The sequence below is a fragment of the Equus przewalskii genome, chromosome 4 (genome assembly GCF_037783145.1).
Source record: "Equus przewalskii isolate Varuska chromosome 4, EquPr2, whole genome shotgun sequence".
Taxonomy (NCBI): Eukaryota; Metazoa; Chordata; class Mammalia; order Perissodactyla; family Equidae; genus Equus; species Equus przewalskii.
In genome coordinates, this window is record NC_091834.1 from 5,672,231 (window position 1) to 5,700,129 (window position 27,899).

The 27,899-nt window shown below is 42.9% G+C and overlaps 1 protein-coding gene across 36 annotated transcripts in view; it reads right to left on the reverse strand.

The window, feature by feature from the left end:
* SRPK2 (SRSF protein kinase 2) overlaps positions 1–27,899 on the reverse strand; it is a 228,861-nt gene that overhangs the window by 182,452 nt on the left and 18,510 nt on the right. The gene's annotated exons all lie outside the window — the stretch shown is intronic.

Consider the following 27,899-nt stretch of genomic DNA (forward strand, 5'->3'; position numbering starts at 1 on the left):
GAGGAAGAGTGGCCTCGAGCTAACATCTTGTGGCCATCTTCCTCTGTTTTGTATCTGGGATGCCACCACAGCATGGCTTGATGAGTGGTGTATGTCCATGCCCGGGATCCAAACCTGCAAACCCCAGGCCGCCAAAGTGGAGAGCGCTGAAATGAACCACTACACCACAGGGCCAGCCCCAACCTGATTTTAATCATGACAAAACAATCAGGCAAATTGAAACTGAGAGACACATCTATAAAACAGCTGGGCTGGACTTATTAAAACTCTCATGACCACAAAAAAAAAAATTAGGGGGCCGGCCCCATGCCCGAGTGGTTAAGTTCGCGCGCTCTGACGCCCGGGGTTTCGCTGGCTCGGATCCTGGGCGCGAACACGGCACCACTCATCAGGCCTGATGAGGTGGCATCCCACATGCCACAACTAGAAGGACCCACAACTAAAAAATACATACATACAACTATGTACTGGGGGGGACTCAGGGAGAAAAAAGCAGGAAAAAAAAAAGAGAAGATTGGCAACAGTTGTTAGCCCAGGTGCCAATCTTAAAAAAAATAGAAAAAAAAATGAGGGAACTGTTCTAGACCAGTGCTGCTTAATTCACAGTCACCAACAGTCCTCCAAATGTTACTGATCCATGACCACAAATCACAGAGTTCAGAAATTTTAACAGCAACTCAATAGTATAATTTAATTTTCAAAATGAGCCATATTTTTATGTCTTTATTTCTTCCATTTTGTTTTTCTAGTAATTTATTTTTATTATATTTTACCAATTACTGGTCCACAGCACAACGGAAATAAAAGAAAAGGCTGGTCGTTCACCAGAGAGAGTTTCAGAAGTAGGTACTATTCTATATTAGGGAGAACTGAGAGACGCGACAACTAAACGCAGTGTGTGATCCTGGATTTAAATTATATACGTACACAGAGATGTGCGTAATATACATATCTATGTATGTCTACCTCACTAGTGGGAAATTTAAACACGGACTACACATAGATGACACTCTTGTATCAATGTTAAATTTCCTGAGAGTTTTATCGCAGAAGAACTTCTCTGTTCCTAGGAGACAGGCTGAATTCCTCAGGGGTGAAGTTAACACGTCTGCAACACACTTTCAAACGGCTTAGCAAACAGTAAAGTCGTAGGATGGACAGGTGGGCCAGGGGGCGCAGGGGGATGGATCGAGAGAGAAAACGCAAACTGAGCGCCATTTAACTTAGAAATGCGAAACCTATCCAAGCACAAAAACGACAACACTAGGAATTTAGAAATTAAATGGAATACCAAGCAGAAACCACACAGAATATTTTCTATAACTCACATGTGTGTGACAAAAATGAAATAATTTAAATGGTAGTTATTATATATTCATGCTGCCAGGTTTTCAGAATATATTAGTTTAAAACTAGATTTTTCTAGTTTAAACAAAGACATTAATCAAGGCACTAAAACAGTATTTCCACAGACAGATATAAATTTTAAATCCTTAGTAACTCCAAATAACAGTAAGAAACAACTCAATACACAATAAACGTAGTTTAAAATAAATGGGTATTACACAATTACTTTGGATCATACCTCGTACTATATTCTATAACAAATTTCAGATGTGTCAGAGTTTACATAAACAATAACCCATAAAAACAAAATCTTGATCCTAAAAGTATACCCTTGTTTTGGAGAAGAGGAAAATTCATTCCTAAAGAAAGAAGAGACAAGAGGGATGAACAGAAAAAAGTAAAATGAGCTCTGACACGTAAACCTTAAGTCTTCAAAGTTCACTCATTCAATGATTTACTAACTGCATACAACATTCGAGCGCTCTGGTAGGCCCTGCATTTTCAGAGGCTTGAAGAGCACACACAGCCCCGGGCCTCGGGGAGCTGAAGTCTGGAAGGGAACCGAGCAGAGGGCACAAAAAGCAACGGAAAGTTCTGGTAAGACCACAGACTGGGAGGCACTGTAGAGGGGACGTCATGAAGGATTCTCTACGGCACAACATCGAAGCTGATGCCAGAATGAAGAGCAAGAAACCAAAGGAAAATAGCAGCTCACAGGCCAGAGGCAGACAACAGTCCACGGCCACAGAGAGCACGCAAGGGAAACAAGGCTGTTATTCTGAAGGAACGAGAAAAACGAGTTCCTGCACAATACACCTCGACACGGGAAAACAGACAGCCAGGTGCATTTATCCGCCTAACGAAACCAGATAAATACGAAGGCAGCAGTTGGCGGGGAGGAGGAAAGAGGCGCAAACACAGGCTCAACAGAACTGTACGCTGGTTTGCTCTAAAGACAGTCTATAAACAAGAGGAACCACAACACCGCTCATACCGCGAGACTCAACACAGACTTCTAGTCCCAAAAATTTACTCTTCCTCCCCCAAAACCAACCGTACAAGAGATACCCACATTTTTATTTTATAAATATAAAATATATTTTATAAATATAAAACAAAACAGATATTTATAAAATAAAAAATAAGAAACCACCAAAAGCCCAAAATTGTGAACTACATAAATTGTGATAATGTATTAAATTTACATTAGAGGGGCTGGCCCCATGGCCGAGTGGTTAAGTCTGCGCTCTGGTTCAGCGGCCCAGGGTTTCACCGGTTCAGATCCTGGGCGCAGACATGGCACTGCTCGTCAGGCCATGCTGAGGCGGCGTCCCACATGCCACAACTAGAAGGACCCACAACTAAAATATGCAACTATGTACTGGGGGTCTTTGGGGAGAAGAAGAAAAAATAAGATCTTTAAAAAAAAACCATTAAAAAAAAACTTACATTAGAAATACTACTTGAGTGTAGAAGACACACAAAAATGTTTACTATGTCAAGTATTAAATAGTGACATCTAATTTGTACATATGAACAAATCCAAAATGTATATAGGCCTTTGAAATTTTCAAATTTGAAGTGACAATTAACACTGTGTAATCAGTGACCGCTCTGCTCAGGATTATTTATGTTCCATTTTGTCTTTTTTTAATTCAAAACATACAGAAAAGAACAAAATATTATAACAAACGCTCTTATTCTCACTCTTCCAAATTAACAACTACTAATACTGCAAAAAAGCAGCTAAATTAACGCTGAAAACAAACTCTGAGTCCTCATCTCTCCTGCTGCGCAGGGGCAGCACTTTCTGGAGTAACCCGACAGCGCATTTTCACAGAGTTTCACGAGACAGAGCAAGAGAGGGAAGAGAACACACACACACAACCATCAACAACATGTGGGGCTGGAAAACTTCTACAAACGATACTACACTTTTGTATCATTTATCAAACTTTCTGATGCAATACTGTATAGTTGATATAAATACCAATGGATCAAACGCATTTATAAGAGTACAACATATGAATATACCCCCACTGTGATAAACAGTGATTGTTCCCAATTTTTTCTATGACACACTGCTACAAAGTTTCTGGGTTTTTTTTTTTAACTGTAATCTTATTTTTATTAAGTTAAATAACACTACCTATTAATCAGATGATTATTGAACTTCTAATAAACCAAGGCAAAAATTAATTCCCCAAATCATGATTATTTGTACCCACCAGGCAATAAACCAAATAACTGTTATCACTCAGTTTTTAAATACAACTACAAATTAACCATCTATCTATCAAAAGTCAATCACAGCTTTAACATGAACTATGCATTATCATATAAAAATAAAATCTATTCCAAATTTTCAAATTAAAAAAGACATAAACTAAGGATACAAGCACAAAATGTTTACTTATGGGGAAAAAAATCAAATATACCTTGTTTATGACTTACACTATTTTCCCTGAAATTTTCTTTAAAATAAATTCAGATATTGATTTGTTGCCACCTACTGGTTAAATTCATATTTGAATAATGTCATTTCACATCAAATATTCACCACAGTTAATGTAAAATACAGTCAAAAATATCAGTAATTCTCTTCATGAAATTTTACTAAACTACTCTGATGGATTCAGCCTTGGAGAAGTTTTAAAGCTATATCATGAGTTAATAATATCTTGACTTTTAACAATATCCTCACATAAAATTTTCATTAGCGAGTTGGGACTGTTTTAAAACTAAAATACCACTATAATTTGTGAGAAGTATAAAATCTTTATGTAATTAAAATACTTTCAGAATGTTATTCTTTTTTTCTTCACAACTCTAAAGTTGATATGCACCGGTTTTCCAGAAAACTAGAGTCACAGAACTTAAGATATTGCCATCTTTTTACACTTTTGTTAGAATCAGCACCAAAAAAAAGGTCCACATATTACATTTGTTTATTTTGCATTTTAAATATCTTTTACTCTAAAGCAGTCCCTCCTCTCTCCCTTTTTTTCTTTTTTTTTTAGCCCTGAGCTAACATCCGCCAATTTTCCTCTTTTTGCTGAGGAAGACTGGCCCTGAGCTAACATCCGTGCCCATCTCCCTCTAGTTTATATGTGGGACGCCTGCCACAGCATGGCTTGATAAGCGTTGTGTAGGTCCACACCTGGGATCCAAACCAGTGAACCCTGGGCCTCTGAAGGAGAACGTGCAAACTTAACCACTGCGCCACCGGGCCAGCCCCTCCCCCTCCTTCTTTGTTTTTTTACATGACCATTGGTTGAAGAAAATTAGTCAGCTGTCTGGCTGCACTGCTTTTAAAAACCATTCTTTCAGTTACCCAGGTTTAAAAAGCATAACAAACAAACATAACACATGGACTTATTTTTGGGTCCCAGTTCTCACAAATCAACTGCAAAAAGTAATCATGAGGGGCCAGCCCGGTGGCGCAGTGGTTAAGTGCACACGTTCCGCTTCGGCTGACCAGGGTTTGCCAGATCAGATCCCAGGTGCGGACATGGCATGGCTTGTCAAGCCACGCTGTGGCAGGTGTCCCACATATAAAGCAGAGGAACATGGGCATGGATGTTAGCTCAGGGCCAGTCTTCCTCAGCAAAAAGAGGAGGATTGGCAGTAGTTAGCTCAGGGCTAACCTTCCTCAAAAGAAAAAAGTAGTCGTGAAAACGTGAATACAGACTTTAGAATTTTGTCAGTTTTATTAGATATGATAATACATTGTGATTATGTAAGAAAATGTCCAAATCTTTTAGTGATTGCTGTGGACTGAACTGTGTCCCCCCAAATTCATATATTGAAGCCCAGACCCCAGTGTGACGGTGACTGGAGATGGGGCTTTGAAAGACAATTAGATCTAGCTGAGGTCAGGAGGGTAGGGCCCTCACAATGGGATTAGCGCCCTCACAAGAAGAGAGGTCAGAAGACTAATCTCTCATTCTCCAGGAAAGACTCAGCAGGAAGGAGGCCACCCAGCCTGCAAGCCAGGAGGAGGCTCCCCCTGACAGGCTGACCATGCTGGCACCCTGCTCTCAGACTGCTAGCCTTCAGCACTGGGAGAAAACAAACTTCTGTCCTTTAAGCCGCTCACTCTATGGCATTTTGTGATGGCAGCCTGAGCTAAGACAGCGGTGCACCCAGAAGTATGCAGGGGTGAAATGCCACGTATCTGCTTTAAAAAAATAGATACAGGGCCTGCCCCATAGTCTGGTGGTCAAGTTCGGCACACTCTGCTTCGGCAGCCTGGGTTCAGTTCCCAGGCACAGACCTACACCACTTGTTAGCAGCCATGCTGTGGCTGCAACTCACAGACAAAATAGAGGAAGATGGCACAGATGTTAGCTCATGGCAAATCTTCCTTTGCAAAAAAAAAAAAAAAGATACAAGGAATGGAGGAAAATTTTTAATAATTATTATAGTTAAGTGACAGATCTCTGAGATTTAATATGCTATTACTTCAATTTCTAAGTTTCAAATTTCTCAATTAAAAAAACTTTAAAACAGAATTTAAGAAAATACTTTTTGGGTCCGGCTCCGTGACCGAGTGGTTAAGTTCGCACGCTATGCTGCGGCGGCCCAGGGTTTGGATCCTGGGCGCGGACATGGCACCGCTAGTCAGGCCACGCTGAGGCAGCGTCCCACATCCCACAACTAGAAGGATGCGCAACTAAGATATACAACTGTGTACAGGGGGTATTTGGGGAGATAAAGCAGAAAAAAAACCGACTGGCAACAGTTGTTAGCCCAGGGGCCAGTCTTTGAAAGAAAAAAAAAGGAAGATTGGCAACAGTTGTTAGCCCAAGTGCCAATCTTAGGGGAAAAAAAAAAAAGAAAATACTTTTCAAGGTAATTCCTATAATCAAAACCTGAAAATAAAATGTTTTATTTTAAGATAAACAAAGCACTAATCTGAAATTATTACGAGGCCAAAACAAAAGGTTACTTGAAACTTCATTTTTGAAATAAACTTGGTAAAAACTGTTACAAGATTTATTAAATAATCTGTCTCACTTAAGAGTCTCAAGCTAAAAGCAGTAACCTTAAAGACTCATATTCTAATTAAGTAACTTGCCCAAATTATTTATCTGCTTAAATGTCCTCAATTACAAAAGAGAAATTATCTTGGATCCTATTTAAATAGGGTGTTTTTTATTATTATATATCCAATAGGTTACTGCTGAAATATTTTTCAATTATTGATTCTTTTCTGTTTGAAACAGTTCACTTTCTTTAACTCTTCTTTATAATAATTTTCAAGAGTCCTGGATTTTGCAAGTAGAGTATATCATCTGAAAATAAAAAGCTTTGCCTCTTTCTATTGTGCGTGTTTTGTTTTTTTTAGGTCCAAGGGCACTGACACTTCTAGAACAACACTAAGCTTATCATGGCAACAGCGTAAGTTGTGAGCTGAACTAGCCACTTTTTTCACAGAATACCATTTTTACTTGAAAGAACAGATACACAAACCATGCTTATTCAGACTTGGTTATATAGCAGACGTTTTCTATAAAATGAATGAAGCAAGCCTACCAATTAAAGAAAAAGAGATCAAAGTCTGTGTTGCCAATGATGAAATCCAAGCTTTCAAGGAGTATTAGAATTTTGTGCAGCTTCTATCTGCCACCATAAGCACAGCAGGTCTTAATACCTGGAGATGACTTTTTTTCCTTCTTCTCCCCAAAGCCCCCCAGTACATAGTTGTATATTCTAGTTGTGGGTCCTTCTAGTTGTGCTATGTGGGATGCTGCCTCAGCGTGGCCTGATGAGCAGTGCCATGTCGGCACCCAGGATCCGGACCTGTGAACCAAAGTGGAGCTCACGACCTTAACCACTCGGCCACAGGGCTGGCCCTGGAGACTTTTCCGATGAGACATTAGTGAGTGTTATTTTGAGTACTGTATAATGACGTGCCAACATTTGGAAGACCTGCATAACTCAGTAAGCCATTATTTTCCAAATGACCAATGCACGATGTTACAAAATGATGTATGGGGGAAAAAGTCATTCAGAATTCAAGAAAATCAATAGATTTTAATGTAACAGAGTACGAAAAGTTCCATCAAGATGGGTCCAGAGTCCACAATACAACCTTTCTTCTAACAATTTTCCTTCTAACACTTGCCAAGTTTTAGTGTAGTAATAAAGAATATCTATAATTCTCTGAAAATGCTCTTTTCTAACCACATATCTGATTAAGGCTACATTTTCTTGATATACTTCAACTCAAACAATATATCACAATGGGGTGAATAAAGAAGTAAATATGAGAACCCAACTGTCTTCTGTTAAGTCAGACACCAGAGAGATTTGCAAAAAGGTAAAATAATGCCACTTTTCTCTTCTGTTTTGGAAAAGTTATTTTCCATTAAAAAAAAATAGGCTACTTATGGGACCATTTTTAAATAATAATAAACTTACTTATAAATAATTTTTAACTGAAGTTTAATTTCTAACACAGTAAGTACTGACAGGTATAACCCACATAAACAAAAGCTCTTTGGGAGCCCTCCATAATTTTTAAGTGTAAAGGGGTCCTGAGACCAAAGTGTTTGAGAATTGCGGTTACACAAGGTGAAAAGGGAGTAAGAAGATTTCAAACACAGGCGACAACGTATAGAGAGCACTTTTATCATAACTTCACTGAAAACGGTCCACGTACCCCCAGCAACCCCAACCCACCCGACGACATTCTTCCACAACCTGATTCGTGGCTACGAATCCGCTATAAACTATGAAGGAAACGGCCACGAAGGTGCTGATTAAACATCGGCGGCTTCCTGTGATTAAAGGACATGCCTTTTTCATCACAACTTTCAGCAGCTCAGGGGTTTTCACTGAGATCACCAGGTGATCTTTGGCTTTCCAGACAGCCGTGACCAACCAAAGAGCAAAGCACAACCATCCCCTCTGAGAAACGTACGACAGATGGTATTTTCAGACATCGTGTTACACTCTCGATGCTAATTTCCTCATCACAAAACAAATCAAAAGACAAACCAAACTAAAAAAATTAAAGCTTGGTGTTAATTAAAGAATTTCTGGGGGATGTTAAAAAATACTAATAAACATTTACACTGTGAACAGAAACAATGTGTAAAGGAAGTTACACCTAAAAGAACAAAGTTAAAACTGTGCGATATATTGAGGTCAGCCCCGTGGCCTAGTGGCTGAGTTCAGGGTGCTCCACTTTGGCAGCCTGGGTTCAGCTCCCAGGTGTGGACCTACGCCACTCATCAGCGGCCATACTGTGGCTGTGACCCATGTACAAAATAGAGGAAGACTGGCACAGATGTTAGCTCAGGGCGAATCTCCCTTAAGAAAAAAAAGACAACAACTGTACTATATAATCTTAACAGACTAAATACTAACACTTTATTTATTTATTTTGGTGAGGAAGATTGGCCCCAAGCTAACATCTCTTGTGAATCTTCCTCTTTTTGTTGAGGAAGATTGTTCCTGAGCTAACATCTGTGCCAGGCTTCCTATATTTCGCACGTGGGACGCCACCAGGGCATGGCTTGATGAGCGGTATATAGGTCCCTGCCCAGGATCTGAACCTGCAAACCCCAGGCCACCGAAGTGGAGCATGCAAACTTAACCACTGCACCACTGGGCCGGCCATAAATGTTAACACTTTAAATACCTGTTTCCTAATAATGACAGAGCTCCTTCCTAAAATGGAAGCTTTAAATCTACCTTTTTCAGCAAGATCCTTTAAGCACAGTAATTTACTTCTAATCTAAATAAAGTAGTCAATGAAGCCTGACAAATGGCTTCTGCTTTAATTTCCTGAGAAACGTTAAATGCCACTGAAAAGGATGCCCTGGAAGCTGGCACTGGCCATCTGCCTATTTTAATTAACAGGCGGAGTCTTTGATTGAGCTACCAGCTTCTTCCTAACTTCACCCACTTTCCAAGAGTGCAAGTCCTCAACCATCGCTCGTCCTAAAACTCATCAGGCAATCACAACAAGACTAGCCAGGTCCTAATGAATCTTCTTCTAAACATGCAGAAAGGCTACCTGCAGCCGAGACGAGAGAAAAACGACCCAGTCAAATGTCAACAACAAACGTCAGTCTTCATCAGCACCTCTCAGGGGAACCACGGGCTTCTGTGACGTCCACACAGTATTCAGGCTGAAGACAGAAATGCTACCCTACAACTAAACGGACCAAAACTCTTCTAGCCCAAGAGCGAATAACCGTTTTTTAAAAACGGGAAATGTGAGGTTTTGCAGAATGTGAACCATTTCCCACTCTCTGGCTTATTAGTGTTAGAATTACTTCAGTGTGTCAGAGAAGCCCACAGCATCCAATACACACACATGAAGACCCCCTCAAAAGGGACGGCCGCTGTCAAGTGCGATTGTTTGTATACCAGATTTATACTCACATTAGCCCTCCACTGGAAAGAAAAAGACATGATCAGAATATAAGGTTAAAACCAGACAAAATAATTCATATGAAAAGTACGTACTTACATACCAGTTTTCAAAACAATTCTGGGCCCTTGGCACATTTGGAAGAATGGTTAAACATCAGTTTGTTACACCCGACTCCACTCAGAACAAAAGAGAAGGGGAGTCGATAGAAACTGACGGGGAGGGGCGGCCCCGTGGTGCAGCAGTTAAGTTTGCACATTCCACTTTGGTGGCCCGGGGTTCACTGGTTTGGATCCCGGGTGCGGACATGGCAGCGCTTGGCAAGCCATGCTGTGGTAGGCGTCCCACATATAAAGTAGAGGAAGATGGGCATGGATGTTAGCTCAGGGCCAGTCTTCCTCAGCAAAAAGAGGAGGATTGGCAGCAGATGTTAGCTCAGGGCTAATCTTCCTCAAAAAAAAAAAAGAGAGAAACAAAGTGATGGTGAGCTCACAGGTCAAAGGCAAGGCTACCGATGCACGGGCAGAAAGGTTAGGAGGCAGGCACCCGGGTAACTTCAGCGGCCTCATCTGGACCTGTTCCTGGAGGACAGACCTCCAGTTATCAGGCACAGGATTCAGATTCCAGGCAGGAAACCCCAGGTTTAAACTAATCAGGTGCCTGCCTCTCAGCGAGGGGAGGACAGGGGACACTCTCCAGCCCACCAGCATTTCCACCACCACTCCCAAACAGGACTGCAGGATTCCGCAAAATGAAATCAGGACGCTCCTTTCAAAAGATGACAAAGTCAATGATTAACAGGAAAGAAATACACATGCCTACCAGGCAAGGCGAAGCTACTGTGTTGTTGAAACACATTTAATTTTTGTAACCAATACTCTGGAAATCCACCACCTTTGACAGTAAAACCACGCTAGGAGGAAGTGACACAAAAAAAGTGGCCGACAGTGCAGTTCCTTAAGAGCACTCTAGCTCTTCATGTCTTGCTGGTTGCCACGCAGGGGTGTAATCAGATACACTTTCTCAAACGAGGGTAAAGACAGTGCAACCACATCCAATTATTCTTTATCAGACTTTCCCGGGACTCTAATAAGACATAATGATGTGATGTCCTTCCACAGGCTACCCTTCCTGAGCTCATGCTCAGAGTAAACAGTATAACTTAAGGTGCCAAAACAACGTGCAGAACGGACGACACGGCACGGCTCGAGTCCAGCGTGCCACGGACAAGTGCTCTCAGCTCTGTCCACACACGTCGAGTTAACCCTCACAGCCATCTGCTGACGCACCAGCAATGGTTCTCACTCAGGGCTGATCCTGACACCCCTCTCCCCGATGCCCACGGACATCTGGCAACATCTGGAGACACTTTTCACTGTCAGGCTGAGCAGCTGCGACAGACATCCACAGCCCAGGTCGAGAAATTCCGTCCACGTTCTCCACTTTACCAACAACAGGAGTTCAGGGAGACTGAGTGATTTTTACCCAACCCACACCACACAAGAAGTGGCAAAGCTGCGATTTAAACCCGGGTCTAATTCCAGAATCCACAATCGTGAGCATCACCTACGTAAGCTACAATTATAATAAAGTAAAGAACGGAAACTAAAAAATTTATACCACTAATACTAGCATCAAAAATATTAAAAACTTAGGGATAAATCTGACAAAAGATGTCCAAGACCTATAGATTCAATGCAATCCCAATCAAAATAAGCACTTTTTGGTAGAAACTGACAAGCTGACGCTAAAATTCAGAGAAATATGAAGGAACTAGAATAACAAAAAGATAACTTTGAAAAATAACAAATTTGCAGGACTTATACCACCTGACTTCAAGAGTTATTATTAAAGCTACAGTAGTAAGACAGTGTGGCATCAGGACAAAGAGATCAACAGAATAGAGTCGAGTCCAGAAATAGAACATAGATATATGGTCAATTAATTTTCAACAAAGGTGCAAAAGCAATTCAGTGGAAAAAGAATGCTGTTTTCTATGAAAAGTGCTGGAAAAATTGGATACCCATTTGTAAGAAAAAAAAGAACTCTGATCCACAAAGTTCATTTATATGTTTCAAGCACAAAAAATTAGCTCAAAATGGAAGAAGAGCTAAAACTACAAAACATCTAGAAGAAAACATAAGAAGACTATCTTTGTGAGACTGGATTAGGCAAAGATTGCTTAGAATCAATACCAAACGCAGGCGCATAAAAGAAAATTTTGGTAAACTAGACTTCATCAAAATTAAGAACCTCTGTTCTTCAAAAGATTAAGAAAATGAAAAGACAAGCTGTACACACGTGTATGGTGACAGATAAAAACCAGACTATTGGTGGTGAGCACAATGCAGTCTATACAGAAACCGAAACATAATAATGTACACCTGAAATTTACACAATGTTAAAAGCCAACATGATCTCAATAAAAATTTTAAAAAGACAAGCCACAGAATGGAACAAACAAAATCTGTACATCACGTAACTGATAAAGGACTTGTACCCAGAATATATAAAAGAACTCTCAGAGAAAGTCAAGTACCAAATTACCTCAGTCATTAGTAGAAGATAAAAACAACAACAAATACACACAGAGACAGAGATTGGACTGGTGGTTACCAGAGGGGAAGGGGAGGCAGGAGGCGAAAGGCATGAGTAGGCACGTGTGTGTGGGGATGGATGGTAATTCGTCTTTGGTTGATGAACATGATGTAATCTAGACAGGAATCAAAACATAATGATGCATACCTGAAATTTATACAATGTTATAAACCAACGTTACCACAATGAAAAAAAAGAATTAAAAAAAATAACTCAAAGCTCAACAATAAATAACCCAATTTTTTTTTTTAATTGTTAAAAAGATTTAAACAGACACTTCACCAAAGAAAATCTAGGGACAGGAAATAAGCACATGGAAAGATGCTCAACGTCATCAGTCACCAGAAAATACACATTAAAACCAGGAGATACCACCACACACCTATGATAATGTCAAAATATTAAAAAGGACCGGCCATGCCAAGTGTGGGCAGGGACGTGGAAGAAATGGAACTCTTAAACACAGCTGGTAGGAAGAAAAGACGGCAGAGCCGCTCTGGGAAACATCTGGCATTTCTTACAGTCAAAGATACACCATCTTCAGTGTATCTCTGCCGTGGATAAAGACATGATCCAGTCATCCCACGTCTGTTTACCCAAGAGAAAAGAAAGCCTAAGTCCATACGAAGACCCACCCACAAACATTCACACAGCTTCTTTACAAAAGCCAAAACTAGAAATAAATGTCCATCAGCAACAAATATAAACCAACTGTGACATACCCATACCCAGCAATAAAAAGGAATGGAATACTGATACACTCAACAAGACGGATAAATCTCAAAACAATTATGCTGAGTGAAAAGAAGCCAGACACAACAAAGTATGAGCTGTACAGCTCCATTTATCTAAGTTTTAGAAAAGACAAACATCCACACGATAGAAGACGTGGTTGTCTCATAGCCTGGGAAGGGGACGGGGAGGGACAGGACAGAAGAGTTACAAAGTGGCAGAAAAAAACTTTTGGGGGTAATGGATACGTCTATGATCAACATTGTGGTGATGGTTTCACAGGTATATTCATACACCAAAAACCCATCAAATGTGTGCAGTTAGTTTACTGCACGTCAATTATACCTCATAAAGTTGGTAAAAATCCAAAACCAAACAATGTATGCAAATGGTCTAGAAGGAAACAGACAAAAATGGAAATAGTACTAGGAAAGCGGGTTCATTTTCAACAACTTCATTTCTTTTTTTTTTTTCAAATACCAACTAAAGAAAATGTGTATCATTTATTTTATATCTCATGCAATTCCAACAGGGTTTGCAGTAGCATACAATAAAAGTAGAATAATAAAACCATTAAACAAGACAGGGAAACTGTAACCAATGAGAACTTGAGAACAAGATTTTAGGAGATAATTGCAAAAATTAAAAGAAAGTAACCTGTAAAATTCACTCCTTTCCTGAAGTAAAGCTAATTTTAATTTTGTTCATCAAAATATCAGGTAATATCACTTTGCATTTTCTAAAACTTAACATGACTTACTTTGTATTCCCTCATTTTTCATCCCCTTTATCCCATGTGTCAGGAGTTTTATTTCCATTTTCAAATTCTTTCTTTTCCTTCCGCTACTGTCCCAAGTGTGAAGTCTCAATTCAAGCCGTTTGTGGAACGAGGCTGAATAAATGCGCATTAATTGCTCTAAGCCCCATAGCTCCCCTCAACACCTCCAATTTCTCCCCACTCCCATGCATTCTGAACAATTCTTTTGGAAGTGGCTTTCCCGGGGTCACTCTCCTGAGAAAGAACCTTAAAATAGTGCTCTTCTAACAAAAGCTGAAGCTCAGACAGACATCCAGACCTTCCACAGCGTGCCGTCGCCCCAGCCACGCTGGTACCCACCTACCGTCAGCCGCCAGCACCCCGTGCATCTGGACTCAGGATGCCCAGGGCTGCAGCCGAGGCAGTTTCAGCCCGGATGAATCGTACACACGCTGAGACCTGAAAACCGGCTGGTCTAGGAAAGGGCCTCTGACAGCACCCACTCGGCCCAGCTCCCTGGGCTCCTCTCCCAAGACCTTCCCACAGACATGAAATGTGAGACACATCAACTTGGGAACCATCGTGTCCTCTCCTGACTCCACGCCTCTCTACACGTCCACCCTTCTCTCCCTGGAACATCAGACACCCGCCTAGGCCTGTCGTTCTCCTCCAACACCGCCCCCACAGCCCCCAGCTATCGATTTGACCCGGACGTGGACAAGCGATAAGCTTCAAATAAACAAGGATGGGGGAGGGATAAGGAAACGGAAGGCACGGAAGCACAGAACGGGAAAAGAGAAGAGAAGAGACATGCCAAGAAGAGGCAAGGGAATAAATCGCTGGGCCGGGGCCCAAGCACAAACGACAGTTCAAAAATGTGTAACCAGTCAGCCCAGCTAAGGGGCCCGCAAACAGCTTCTCCAAGCCCAAACCTGCTCTCCGGGCCCTGAGGGCTCACAGCAAAAGGCTGCGTGACGCAGGAAGAGAGCGAGGCCGGCGGGCAGGGGCCGCCAGAGGCCCGGGAGGCCAGCGGTGTCGCAGAGCAGCGCGTGCCAAACCGCAAACGTGCGCACATTCAGAAGGTTAGGATGAACGTGATTATTTTAGCAGTACCTGAGTCTTAAAAATGGGAGAAAGTGAAGGCCAGAAAACCTGGGAAAATTTCTGCGCTGAGTTGTCAAGTTCTCTGGCAGAACTTAGGTTCTTTGAGGAAAGAAGCTTAATCATCTTTCATTTCATACGCACATGTGTTGACTCACCGTAACGAGCGCATTTCCATTTTATCGCTTCATGTTTCAATACCCTACTTAATTAGGTTATCAAGCCTGGGTTATGAGTCTCCTGTTATTCTGAGCTTACAATGTCACATCCTCCTATTTTTCAGTAACATTCTCACCAGACGTTGGCAAACTTTTTCTGCAAAGAGCCAGATAGTAAATATTTTCGGCTTTGTAAGCAATATGGTCTCTGTTGCAGCACAAAAATGCACAGACAATATGTAAACAAATGAATGCGACTCTGCTTCAATAAATATTTATGGCTGCTCAAATCTGAATTTCATATAACTTTCACATGTCACAAAATATTCTTTTGCATTTTTTTCAGTCATTTAAAAATGTAAAGCTCATCTTCCCTCGCAGGCCATACGAACACAGGTGGCCGGCTGTACTGGCCAGCCAGCCATACTGTGCAGACCCCCGCTCCACCCCCGAACTTACAGGTCCAACTGCACAGCCCTTCCATCATCCCATATTTCCACAGCACCACAATTAACTTTATTTGCAAGTCTTTCTTGCTTGGCCCCAACTGCGTGATGGCCTCTGGGTAATGAACAATTAAGCTTTCTTTTGACTTAAACCCATTCAGTTTCACCCACATTCACAGCTTTAAAAAGAAAAAACAAAAAAACTTGCTTATCTAGTTTCTGATTTAAAACACTGAAGGAAGGAAAAGGGGATTTTAAGTAATTGTGTAAACGGAACAAAGAACAATGACAACTCTTATATTAAGGTCAAGTGTTAAAAGAGTCCATTATGATGAATCTCAACTCTTTGTCCTAATTTCTCTCCCACAGACTCAAACACTGAAAGCTAAACCTTAGCTTTGGAGTTTGCTAATGAGATAGTCTAAACTCATTCTCACGTTTTAAAGAAATGCATAACATCAGACTAAAGAAATGAATAATATGACCAAGTATATTCCAAGAAATGACAAATTATTATAAAGGAGGCACATTTTATTACGTAGCAACTAGAAGTTACAATAGAGAACAAGGTAAAAGCTGAAACACTGTATCTTTTGAAAGATGAAAACTTTTCTCAAATTCATTCCTAAATTTTCATTTTATGCATGAAGAAATCAATGTGTTTAGAATACAAAATTGGGCAAGAAACAAGTGTCCGAAACAGACTTGGAGTGTGACCACACAGCCTAGGTTCCACTGATATTGACTGGATATCTGCTCTGTCTAATATCACAGCCACTAAGCCACATGCGACTACTTAAATTTAAATTAACTAACATTAAATCAAATTAAAATTTCAGATCCTCAGTCGCACTGGTCACACGTCAAGTGCTCAAAGGTTGGCCCGTGGCTACCACACTGGAGAGCACAGACACCGAACATGTCCATCATCACACTGTGCGCTGTGCGACAGCACTGGGTCAGACATGTTATGTATTTCCCTGTCTCTGCTCACTGAGCAAACAATGAAACTTAACTTCTTCCTTTCTTCAAAAGGAGAATGTAAAATATTTACCATATGCTTCCAGGGGAGCGCAATGTAACAGTCTCTCTATAAAAGTATTTACTGTATTAAAAGCTGAAAGAAACTTCTTTCTAGCTTGACTCAAGACAGCAAAATCATCACCTTGAATGCTTTTAACAGGGTTTTAAAATTTTCACAACATTCAGGAAATGAATATTTCATCATCAATAACTATTTCTACCTTCTGATTAGCTTTACTGTGCTCCTTTAACATTCTCCACTGCGACCTTCCATTGTCCCGGAGAGTGTTCTGAATTCTGACCTCACCGACCCTCCTTCAAGTGGAAACCAGCTCCCACTTGTCGCCTCTGCCCTGTGCCTGGCCCATAGAAGGCACTCAAACAGCAGGTGCATGAAAAAGGTGAGCGATCTCTAAGTCTCTCTAGGACTGTCACAAAGAACGGCAGAGCCAGAGTCCCAGTCACAACGACAGGCGTTAACAGAGCTTCAAGTCTCAGCAGCTCCTTATTTTTTATGGTAAGTTGTTGACTGCAGGAATTAAAATGCACCACACATTTGTGCTTACAAGTTTTCTGGTTCCCTAAAAATCAAGGACATATTAAAAAGTGAGAAGTCTACGGGGAAAAAAAGTACTGCACACGGCCTCAGAATTATAAAATTAATGTGCAATTTTCTGTCACTTAGTTTCATAAGTCACTTAGTTTCATGGCTTTTAAATAAATATGTATAAATATAATGGACGATTATTCAGACTTACAAAAGAAGATAATCCTGTCACACGCTACAAAATGGATGACTCCTGAGGACACTATGCTAAGCGAAATAAGCCTGTCACAAAAAGACAGTGCTGCACGAGCCCATTTATACAAGGGATCCAAAGCCGTCCAACTCGGACACACAGGCACAGGTGGCGGGCAGAGCAAGGGGCGACGGGAGCCGCTGTTTCACGGGTACAGAGTTTTGGTTTTGTGAGATGAAAAGCTTCTGGCCTTGAGTTACACAACGACGTGCACACAGCTAACGTCACTGTCCTGTACACTGAAAACAGTTAAGATGGTAAATTTAGCTGTTTCTTACTACAATTAAAACAAGAATATGTATAAATTATTTCTTATAGATGACAGGCTCTAAAACAAACCTGACATAAATTTTTCTAAAGAGAACTTAAAACTGGCGTGTGCTAAATTATTTACAATGATCTCCAAAGAAGTATCTGTAATATTTTGCTGCTACTGAAACTTTCTCTTAAATATTATATGAAATAAGTTATCCGGGAACCTTTATAAAAATATTTTACTACAAATATATTTTAATAATACTCCATGTGGGTAGTGTCAATTTCTATTTTTCTAGCGTAGCAGTGCAATAAATCTTGTCTCAGTCATTTAAAAAAATGTTTTTAATCAAATGGTTTTCAAAATAGTACCTAGTGAAAAAAATGTTTAATAAGACTCGTTTCCAATGGGCACACAGTTTCAGTCTGAGATGATGGAAAATTCTGGAGGTGGTTGGTGGTGATGAGTGTCCAACAATGAGAATCCACTTCATGCCACTGAACTCTACGTACACTGAAAAGTGGTTCAAAGGGTAAGTTTTATGTTACGTATATACCATGGGGGGGCAGGGCAAAAGGGGCAATGAGGCTCACACGTGAGGGGATGCTGAACGTGATGTAATCTACACAGAATTCGAAATATATTACGATGTACATCTCAAAGCTATATAATGTTATAATCCAATGTTACCGCACTTAAAAAAAGAAAAAAATAAAGAAAAACAAAGAATTAAGAGGAGGTTTTAGGTATGGCATTTGCAACAGTTAGTGAACTACTATTAAGAAAAGTCATGTGTATTAATGTGCACAATTAATTCTAAACTACCACTAACGAAGACATCTTAAGGGCTCAATTATTCATAAAAGGCGCAATTACATCACAAATGGCAAGTTTCCTTGAAAACAGAAGTTTAGAAAAACCAAAACATTTTCCAATTGGTCCACACAAATGACAGAGACCACATCAATATTAACGAGACTGTAACTGCTCGGCAAATTTGTAAGTCACTACTGGGTACAGAATAGTTTGAAATATTTTCCAGCCAAACTAGTTCTGTACAATCAGGTGATATATTTTTTAAAATAAAGAGTTTTATTTAAAGAAATATATGTGAGCTTGCCAAAGACACATGAAGTTAACGGGGGTCGGGTGGGGGGGGAGTGTAGTGTAATAAATAGTAGCATTCAACTCCAACCACCCCTTAATATCCCACACACTCAGGGATTCTTCGTAAAAACCCACGTGAGGGGCCAGCCTGGTGGCGCAGCGGGTAAGTGGTTAAGTTCACATGTTCTGCTTTAGTGGCCTGGGGTTCACCGGTTCGGATCCCAGGTGTGGACATACAAACCACTTATAAAGCCATGCCATGGCAGGCATCCCACATATAAAATAAAGGAAGATGGGCACGGATGTGAGCTCAGGGCCAATCTTCCTCAGCAAAAGGAGGAGGATTGGCGGCAGACGATAGCTCAGGGCTAATCTTTCTCAAAAGAAAAAAAAAAAGACAGAAGAAAACCCATGTGAAAGGCCTAGGGCCAAGTACTGGCTAAAGCCCAAGAAAGAGGTAACAGAATGGACACGAGCAAAAAGAAAAGAGTCTTAAGGTTACCATTTATTAAGTAACGCCTGAACTAATACATGCAGGTATTATGAAAAATATACTACCTGAATTCTTACATAATCTTCACAATAACCCCACGAGATAGATACTTTAATCTCGCTGTACAAATGAGGAAACTGAGGCACGGGTGGGTTTAACAACATGCTCAAGATTACCCAGCTACGGAGTGGCAGGGCAGAGATAACAAGCCATGCCTCCCACCGAAGCCCACGGCACCCTCCAGGGCACAGGGCCATCACAGGCGTTATGTGTCTGCCATCTCCTTTACGGCGCTCAAAGGCGACAGCAGTCTTACGTCCCCAACTTCCCAGAGGGAACAGAGGCTCGGGGAGGACAAACCTCGCCCGTGGTCTCAGGGAGCCAGCAGCAGAGCTGGGTCTGGCACGCAGGTCTCCGCCTCCTCACCCACTGCCTTCCCTCCTCCACCTGTGGTGCTCTTAAAAACACGATCGCAAACCACTGACCACGCCTGTCCCCTCGGGAGCACACTTCCAACAACACAACATGGCGGAAGGGACAGGTGGGGGGCCTCCAGAGCAGGTCCTCAAAAGTGGCTTCTCCTTGCTCTCTCGGACCATCACCCTGGAGGAAGCCAGCTGACATGTGAGGACACTCCAGGAGCGGGCACACGGCGAGGACGGAAGGCGCCCGCCAGCGGCCACGTGAGTGAACCAGCTTGGAAGCGGCCTCCAGCCCCGGCCAGGCCTTCAGATGACGGCCACCCCGATCCAGAACCACCAGGACGCTTCTGCCAGACTCCCAACCCCCAGAAACGGGGCAACAACAAATGTTTGTTCTCTCAGGCCACCACGGGGTTTTCCAGCTTTAGTGAGGTGTAAGTGACAAACAAATCGTAAGACATTTAAAGTGTACATTCTAGGGATTAAGCCACTATGTTCTCAGGTAATTTGTTACAGGGCATTTAATAACCAATACAACCTGGAAGGAAAGTTCACACACACACGTCCCTCATGTGACCAGCATCCTGCCGTGGAAATTCACAGTCCAGAAGACTGCAGCTCTGCAGGCCACCTCTTAAGAGAAGCCGCGCGACCGGACTAAGGGGCGACTTCTCAGGCTCGGTTTTGCCATCTGTAATCTGACAGACCATCACTTCATTTTACACACCCTCCCCATTTCACAGCATCTTTCCCTCGTGCTCACCTCTCAGAGTCACTGTGAGGATGAGACGGAGGAACGAGCCTGGCTCTCAGATGGTCTGACGTGCAGCAAAAGTCCAGAAGTGCCCGCTGTTACTGACCCTGATTCTCTGTCTGCCCGTCACAAGCAGCCTCCCCCAGGCTCATAACCACGCTGTAAACATCCCCACTCCTCAGCAGGGGGCAGCTCCACCCCCGCACAGCCCCTGTGCTGGTCTTCATTTACTCCCCTGCTGCCTCGACGCTCATCTCAAACCGCCCGCTCCGGTGGCTTCCAGAGGATGCACTAAGGGCATGGCTCTCTCGTGGCCTCTGTACGCCTCCTCCTCCGCCCCTTCAAAACGCAGGTCCTCCTCAAACCTCCGTCCTTGGTCCTCTTGATTCTGAGACGGCCTCAATAACGACCTCTTAGCAGATGGCTTTCTGACCCCGGAATGTACTGCAGCCTCTGCCTCTCATCTGAGTCACGGATCTCAGCGCCGCCAACTCAACAGCCCCACACAAACGTCTCACGGCACCTCGAACTCAACCAAGTCTGAATTTTTGCCCTCCCCTCACCCCGCTTACTCCTTACCTTTTTCCCTTCTTCTCCACGCCCAATCCTGCTTCTCTTCCTGGGTTCACTAACAGACCAAAATCTTCAGAGTCAGAGGCAGAAATATCCAAAGTCACATCAAAATTCTCCCCTTGCTGCTTTCAACAAAGCCATGAGGCACCCAGCTGGGTGCCAGGGATGCAGGCAAGCGGGAGGCGACTGCCCCAGAAACTCACAGTCCGGCACGCCTCCGCCCACCTGCCAGGTCCTGAGGACCCCACTCGCGCAGACTCCACGTCCAGCCCCGCCTTCCCATTCCTGCCCCAGGTGCTCAGCCTCCCGCAGCTGGACCCCAGACATCACGCTCAAACTTCTCTCCGAAGCCTCCATCTCTGACCCTCCCCCCAATCCACCCTGAACATATTTGCCCGTTATCCTTCTCAAGCAGGTGATCATGCTACTCCACTCAAAGTCTGCTCAAAGACAGCCCTAGAGCTTCCAGAGTCAGAATTCCCGAGCACTAGCTCCACAGCACATCAGGACTTTCCACTCAACCCCTCTTCTGCATCCTGCTGTACACTCCACGAGTACAGGCACCCAGGACACCTCCCAGTGCCCCAGCACTGAGCCCGCTTACCAGCTACTCCCGCAGACTATGGCGGCCTCTACAAAAAGTCCCCTGGTGAGTCATCAGAATTAACTGGTCCTTCCCCGTTACACGGCACAACGCCTGAACCTCTAACTGCCATCAGTCCCTTCCACTTTCCATCACTCTGTGAGCAGGTCATAAACCCCTGGCTGCCACTAACGGACTTGGCAGTCTTGAGTAAGTCACTGGACTATCTGAGGTTCACTTTTCTCATCAGTAAATGAAGGGGTTAGATTAAGGAAGCGCTAAGGAACTCCCAACTCCCAAGTTCCGTGAGGATGAGTCTTATTTATCTTTCAAAAGGGCAGCAGGGCACAGCTATAAGCTTGGCCTTGGCAGTCTGACGGGTGGTCCTGAACCCCAGCCCTACAACCCACCAGCTCTCAACAACGGGCCTGCTGCTCACCCTTTCTGCGCCTCAGTCCCTCATCTGAAAATGAGAACAACAGTGTGACCTGTTAGAATTCTTCCAGGTGTTTATTTGCTTTAATAACAGTCTTAGATATATATAATTCACAGATCATACAAGCCACCACTTAAAGTGTAACTCAATGACTTTCAGTATATTCACAGAGTTGTGCAACCATCACCACAATCAATCTCAGACATTTTCATCCCCAAAAAATCTCATATCCATCAACAATCATTCCCCTTTTCCCCCTGCCCCCAGCCCTAGGCAACTGCCACTCTGCTTTCCATCTCTATGCATGTGCCTGTTCTAGACACTTCATATCAATGGAATAATGTACTATGTGGTCACTTATGACTGGCTCTTTCATTTAGCATTATGTTTCCACAGTACACCTATGTCATAGTGTGTAACAGGACTCCATTCTTTTTATTGCTGAATAATATTCCATTGTGTGGATATACAACATTTCATTTATCCATTCATCAGCTGATGGACATCTGGGTTGTTGCCACCTGGCCACTATGAATAATGCTGCCCTTTCAGTTTTTTGTGTTTTTTTTCCCAAAGATTGGCCCCTGGGCTAACAACTGTTGCCAATCTTCCTTTTTTTTTTAAAGATTGGCACCTGGGCTAACAACTGCTGCCAATCTTTTTTTTTTTTTTCCTGCTTTATCTCCCCCAAACACCCCTGTACATAGTTGTATATCTTAGTTGCAGGTCCTTCTAGTTGTGGGATGTGGGATGCGGCCTCAACGTGGCCTGAGGAGCGGTGCCATGTCCCCGCCCAGGATCCGAACCCTGGGCCCCCGCAGCCGAGCACGCGAACTTAACCACTCGGCCACGGAGCTGGCCCCAAGCTCTTTCAGTTTTAAGAGAGCGCCCAGCTCAACCTGGCTGGAACAAATAACTGGAAGTCCAGCGGGCAGCGCCTGCTTCAGACACAGGGTTCCAACACCGTCCTCAGGACCGAGTTTCTCTCCACCCTTGGCTCGGCTCTGTTCTCTGCTCATTTTCAGGATCTGCCTGGCGACAACACGGCTTCAGTAACTCCACTGCACATCCTCTCACAGCCAAGCCCACAGGAGAAAGCAGAAGCCCTGGGGTCACCTCTGGGTGGGCTGTCCCCCTGCGGCCCACCGGCACAGAGCACTAACTCCAACAGGCCCCACTCTGTCCCCACGGCAACAGGGCCGGCAGGGAAGAGACCCAAACGATGTGACCCAGAACAGGTGAGGGTGATCCCCGTACCAAGCCTGAGGCCTCTTCCCTGTGGGATGAATGGACTCTGGACAGCTGAAACTTTAAAGAGCCCAATTCAAGGTTGCCGTGAGAATGAAACATGGTAAATGCACATTGAACGTTTAGTCGAATGCCCAACACACAGTCAGTGCTTAATGAGTGTTAGCTGCTATATTAGTTATTATTTGTATTAGATGAACCACATGAAATTTGATGGAATTTGACAATTAAGGTGAAAAAAGCCAATTTCATATAGCTCAATGTCATATACACTCAGCTTAAAATTAAGGCATATTCAACCCAGATTTGCTTTTTCTTAGTGAGATCTAAGACTGCATCTGTATCAAAAAGGAACGAGGCTTGTTTCCAAAGTTTTTTCAACTTCAGGTTATAGAGGCAAGGATCTTTAAGAGAGATTTCTCCAGTCTTGTGGCAAATACGAGAGGCAGAGCTCGGGAAAGGCAGGTCTCTGAGACTATCAGCGCTGCAAATCACTTCCTGCCCCAACAGCAATGCCATGAACCAGGCTCACATCCACCTCAGTCCTTCAGTAGCCAAAGTTCTCAACTCGGCCTATTAAGAAATCTTTTCAAGGGAAAATACTGCTTCCATTTCTTAACAGAAGCTAACAGGAAACTAGAATTCCCTTTACAAAAAGTGATTTTTCAATCTTGCCCAAAATATATTTATTTCATACAGCAAGGGAGACCAAATGTTTATTTCCTCTTGGACTCTGCCTAAATATGATTAAAAAATAAAAAAATAAATTTAAAAAATTACTGGGATCACTCATTCCTTTGATCACATCTTCATCTCCTCCCCGCCTTCTTATTCTAGTTTCAAATTACAGATCTAGGCAGAGACCGCCTGCTACGAAGGATACGCACCTCCTTCCCGATTCCTAGATCTGACTGTAACTCTACCCTAAGTCACTTCAAGGACCCACGCTTAGGTGACCTAGCTCCTGTAAATAACCCATAGACTGACCGCTGAGAAAAGTAAAGATTTAAGCTGGCCAAAATAAACAAAGGCCTGCGCACGGTTAGGTGCTCGAGAAAATTTCATCATAATTCCAGAGCTTCCTTTTTACCCATTATAAAAACTCCTAAAAGGAGACCACTATCTTACATCATCCACAAAAGCTAACTCAAAATGGATTAAAGACTCACATGTAAGACATGAAACCACAAAACTCCTAGAAGAAAATATAGGCAGCGCACTCTTTGACATCAGTCTTAGCAGCATCTTTTCAAATACCATGTCTACTCTGGCAAGGGAAACAAAAGAAACACTAAACAAGTGGGACTACAGACTAGAAAGCTTCTACAAGGCAAAGAAAACCATGAACAAAATGAAAAGACAACCCACCAACTGGGAGAAAATATGTGCAAATCATATATCTGACAAGGGGCTAATTTCCAAAATATATAAAGAACTCATACAACTCAAGAACAAAAAGACAAACAACCTGATCAAAAAATGGGCAGACGATATGAAGAGACATTTTTTCCAAAGAAGATATAGAGATGGCCAACAGGCACATGAAAAGATGTTCAACATCACTAATTATTAGGGAAATGCAAATCTAAACTACAATCGCCTCATGCCCGTCATAATGGCTATAATTAACAAGACAAGAAAGAAAAAGTTGGAGAGGATGTGGAGAAAAAAGAACTCTCATACACTGCCGGTGGGAGTGCAAACTGGTGCAGCCAGTATGGAAAACAGTATTGAGATTTCTCAGAAAATTAAAGTAGAAATACCATATGGTCCAGCTATCTCATTACTTGGTATTTATCCAAAGAACATGAAACCAACAATTCAAAGAGATTTATGTACCCCTATGTTCACAGCAGCATTATTCACTATAGCCAGGATATGGAAGCAATCCAAGTGTTCATCGACTGAAGAATGGATAAAAAAGATGTGTGTGCACGCGTGCGTTATATATATATATATATATGTGTGATATATATACGTGCACGCACACACAATGAAATACTACTCAGCCATAAAAAAGACAAAATCTTCCCATTTGCAACAACATGGATGGACCTTGAGGGTATTATGTTAAGCGAAATAAGCCAGACAGAGAAAGACAAACACCATATGATTTCACGTCTATGTGCAAGATAAACTAACACAGACAAAGAGAACAGATTAGTGGCTACAGAGGGGAAGGGGGCAGGGCAAAAAGGGACAAAGGGGCACATAGTATGGTGACAGATATAAACTAGACTAGCAGGGGTGAGCACAATGCAGTCTATACAGAAACTGAAATATAATAATGTACACCTGAAATTACACAGTTATAAACCAATATGACTTCAATAAAATAAGTAAATTTAAAAAATTTCCAAAATTCAATTGAAATACTATAAAATAACCAACAGCTTTCACTTACTGAGCATTCACGTGAACACAGAGGTAAGTATCATCTCATTCACTCCTCACATTTATTTTCTGAGAGGTAAGCATTATTAGCTGTATTTTAGGATGATGAAATTGAGCCTCAGAAAAACTAAACGACTTATCTAACACCACTGAGAAAGTGATGCCTTCAACTCTTGAAACCTGCTAAGCTGCCTCTGGAGGCAGAATCAGGCTCAGCAAAGAACATTCAAAGACAAAGCAGACTTTGGGAAAACGGGAAACTCTCACATCTTCTCTGGAAGTTGAGGAAATGAGACAGCCTTTGCCTACACAATGTAACGGGATTCAAACTTCAAGACAGTCAAGTTGCAAAGCCTAGGACCCTCTAGAAGGCAGACTTGTCCTCGAGCGTCCCTGAGCGTCCCTCGATCTCAAAGACGCTGCAGGTGGGCAGCATCAGGGGAGCGAAGGAGGAGGGGCAGAGGAGCACGCTCTGCCGCTGCTGTTACACCTACAGGTGCTGGGGACTACACGAGGGACCCGCAGGCCCCAGCCTTGAAGCTGCTAGACAACCAAACGGAAAAAACAAGTTCTCAAAGCTAAGACAGAAGACAGTCGCACCGTTCTTTTAACTGCCTTCCCATACACTAAAATCTTCTACATAAAGCGACTTCTACCCCACTCCTGCCATCTACACACAGGACAAAAGTCCCAGCCCGCATGACATGCTAGGAGTGGTTTCCATTCAGAGAAAGAGAATCTGTTTTCACTTTTTTTCTGACAGCAAAGGGAAGAATAAGAAATAAGCCTCTTGCAACAGTCTCTCTCTGGGGCCTAGAAACTCTCTGTTCTGCATCAGTCCCCGACGGAAGGTCTCTCTGCAGGTCCAACGGGGGTTTCAATGACTAGTGGGTCAGAACCCAGGACTCTAAGCCAGCGCTGCAGACGCTCAGGCACTAAACAGGGGCGTGAGCTTAGCCGAGCACCTTCGCTTCCTCGGGCCCTCATCTCTCCTGCACTCAACCTTCTCCCCTGAAGGAGAAAGGACACAGGAACAAGGCCTGAAGAACTTAAGCTGTGCTCCGAGAAGCTGCAGTGCGGAGCACTCCACACGGCGGGTGAGGGGCGGGTCAGGTCGCACCAAGGCCCCCCTCCACCACTCCTCCGGTGCCCCTTTCCCGCAGGACACAGAACAGAGTCCTACATAACACTCTATTTGAAAAGCGTTCTGCTACGACAAAGTGAGGGTGAGAACTCTCGTCCAGACACTGAGTCCCTGCCACGGCACCGCGTTCCCAGGCCCACAGCCTCACGCCCCGCCGTTCATCTGGGAAAGATGCACCGATTTCACATCAGTGCTGCAACTAACATTTAAGTACATCCTATTTTAGGATAAAACACATCATGCCCCTCCCCCTCCCAAAAAACTTTCAATGGGATATTCTAGAAATAAAAATAATCAATAGGATAAGAGTCCCTACTCAAGAGGCTGTAACACCTAAGCTGGCAGCAGAAACAGTGGCGGTGACCTTTGCTCCCAGATGCCAGGAGCACCGCCGGCACCAGGGGACCAAAGGGAGCACCCAGGCATAGGTTCCCAAGAGCCAGGAATCTCTTCTAACTAGATCCTGCCTTTTCTCTTCTCCATGTCAAGCAAACTTCTGCTTCCTGGGGTCATCAAGGTGCCCCCGGGTTGAAGTCTGTCTTTACTCCTCCTCCCGCCCCCGCCTGGCAAACCAGCAGTTCACACCCTCCGTCCAGGCACAGCTACCAGACCGTGGCAGCACAGGGGGTGGGGGCAGCCACGCCCTGCTCCGCAAGGCGAGGAGCAGTCTGGGTGCCGCGACACATCCAAGCTGACAGCGTTCAAGCTTCTCATCCGGATGCTCCCTCTCGTCCCGAGCCCTTTAGGCCTCACATTCCAAGACCCTGACTCAAGAATTAGAACGCCTAAAAATACTTACATTAATAATTTGTCCAAGAGATAGCTGAAATAAATGCACTCTGGAATTGATAAACCAATTATTAATTTTAAACTTATTAGCAAAGTAGTTTGACTACAAAGATATTCAATGTGGAACTGAAGTCAAATATCGGGGGCAAAACATTATATATACACTTTATAGGAGTTGTCTACAAGCTAAGAACACAGCATAAAGTATCATATATGCCCAAACATAACCGATGGTCTTTTCCCAAAAATTATCCCTCAAAAAAGAGGTAGTTTCCTTATACTCTAGCCCTCACAAAGGCTTTATTATGACAGACTGCTCTTTTGATTATCTTATTTTTAACACAATAAA